Genomic DNA, 2,464 nt, shown 5'->3' on the forward strand with positions numbered 1-2,464 from the left:
AGAGAGAGAGAGAGAGAGAGAGAGAGAGAGAGAGAGAGAGAGAGAGAGAGAGAGATACACCCACACATCCCACACACATATTTTGGCCAGGTTAGACAATGCTGGGGAAAGATATCAGACTTATGATTCTCTCTCTCTGGACTGAGTTGGTGACTGTGGGTAGAGATGAGACTTGACTACTGGAACCTGTCAGAGCACAGTAGGCCACTGTGAATTGCAGCTCTCAGACTCCTGGTACCATCCCACAGTCCAGCACATGGGAGCTAAAAGTCCAAATAACAACAGTGCTGTCTGAGGACTTGGAGGCAGGTGACATTGTGGTAGGGATTTGTGGATTTCGATGTGTGTTTGTTCTCTGTTTTTAACACCTTCCATCAGATAAGTTCCTGTCCTGTTTCTTCAGATCCCAACCTGTTTTCCATTTCCTTGGGGAACCTTTGAAATATGTGGCTGGATCTGGATGTTATGAACTTGTATGGAGTTCTGCACAAGTCTGTATAGTTTCATTTGATTGCAATCCAATTAATGTAAGGATCCTCCCTGAATGATGCGCTCTGTGAAGGCAAACTCCATGCTTAATCTCTTCCCTATACTTGTGTAGTATGCATTTCTTGACTTTTCATGAGACTTTCAGAGACTATCCTATAAAAGTGTGTAAGTCATAAAAGTGTGAGATTAAAAAAATAGCAGGTGCAAATGAACCACATTTTCTTGATCCATTCTTCGACCTAGGGACATCTGGGTTGTTTCCAGTTTCTTGCTCTTACAAAGATAGCTGCTATGTACCTGGTTGAACAAGTAGCCCTGTGGTATGGTGGAGCATCTTTTGGGTACATGCTCAGGAGCGGTATAGCTGGGTCTTGAGGTAGAACTATTCCCAATTTTTTGAGAAATTACCAAGCTTATTTCCAGAGTCATTGTACAAGTTTGCACCTGCAATGGAGGAATGTTCTCTTCACTCCACATCCTTACCAGCATTTGCTAACTCTTGAGTTTTTGATCTTAGCCATTCTGATAGATGTAAGGTGGAATCTCAGTCATTTTATTTGTATTTTCCAGATGACTAAGGACATTGAACATTTCCTTAAATGTTCCTCTGACATTAAAGATTCCTCTGTTGAGAATTCTCTGTTTAGCTCTGTACTCTATTTTTAAGATTGGATTATTTGTTTTCTTGGTGTGTAAGTTCTTGAGTTCTTTATTTATTAGTCCTCTGTCAGATGTAGGGTTGTTGAAGGTCTTTTCCCATCATGTAGGCTGCCGTTTTCTCCTATTAATTATGTCCTTTGCATTATAGAAGGTTTTCAGTGTCATGAGGTCCCATTTATTAACTGTTGATCTTAGCGCCTGAACCATTTGTGTTCTGTTCAGAAAGTTCTCTTCGTATCAGTGCGTTCAAGGCTATCCCCACTTTATCTTCTACTAGTTTTAGAGTATCCAGTTTTATGCTGAGGTCTTTGATCCACTTGCACTTGAGTTTTGTGCAGGATGGTAAGTATGGATCTATTTGCGATCTTCCTCATGCAGACATCCAGTAGGACCAGCACAATTTGTTGAAGATGCTTTCTTTTTTCCATTGTATGGATTTGGCTTCTTTGTCAAAAATCAAGTGTCTATACATGTGTGGGTTTATTTCTCTGTCTTCGATTCAATTACATTGCTCAGTTATTAAAAGCAAGGACATCATGAAATTTTCAGGCAAATGGATGGAACTATGAGGTAACCTAGCTCCAAAATTACAAGTAAATATTAGCCATAAGTATACATACAGGATACCCACGCTATAATCCAGAAACCCGATTATGCTAAATAACAAGGAGGGCTCAAGGGAGGATGCTTAATCTCACTCAGAAAGTGTCCTAGTCAGGGTTTCTATTCTTGCACAAAACATCATGACCAAGAAACAAGTTGGGGATGAAAGGGCTTGTTCAAGTTACACCCCCACATTGTTGTTCATCACCAAAGGAAGTCAGGACTGGAACTCACACAGGGCAGAAACATAGAGGCAGGAGCTGATGCAGAGGCCATGAAGGGGTCCTGCTTACTGGATTGCTCCCCTGGCTTGCTCATCTTCCCTTCTTATAGAAGTCAGGGCCACCAGCCCAGGGATGGCATCACCCACAATGAGCCCTCCCCGCTTGATCACTAATTGCGAAGATGTCTTACAGTTGGATCTCATGGAGGTATTTCTTCCTCAAGGGAGGCTCCAGCTGGATCTCATGGAGGTATTTCTTCTTCAAGGGAGGCTCCTTTCTCTGTGATAACTTCAGCTTGTGTCAAGTTGGCATACAAAACCAGCCAGTACAGGAGGGGGAAACAAAATAGTCATTGGAGGGGGATGGAGGGAAGGAAGTAGTTGAGAGAGGGGCTAGGGAGGAAATAGGGGGTTGGTTATCAGCTGTAGGGAGAGAAGGGGGAAGGGGGCTGTGAGAGTGAATGGAAATTTGTGGCAGGTGGGAGTGGG

This window comes from Mus caroli, chromosome 17, assembly GCF_900094665.2.
Source record: "Mus caroli chromosome 17, CAROLI_EIJ_v1.1, whole genome shotgun sequence".
NCBI classification, from domain to species: domain Eukaryota; kingdom Metazoa; phylum Chordata; class Mammalia; order Rodentia; family Muridae; genus Mus; species Mus caroli.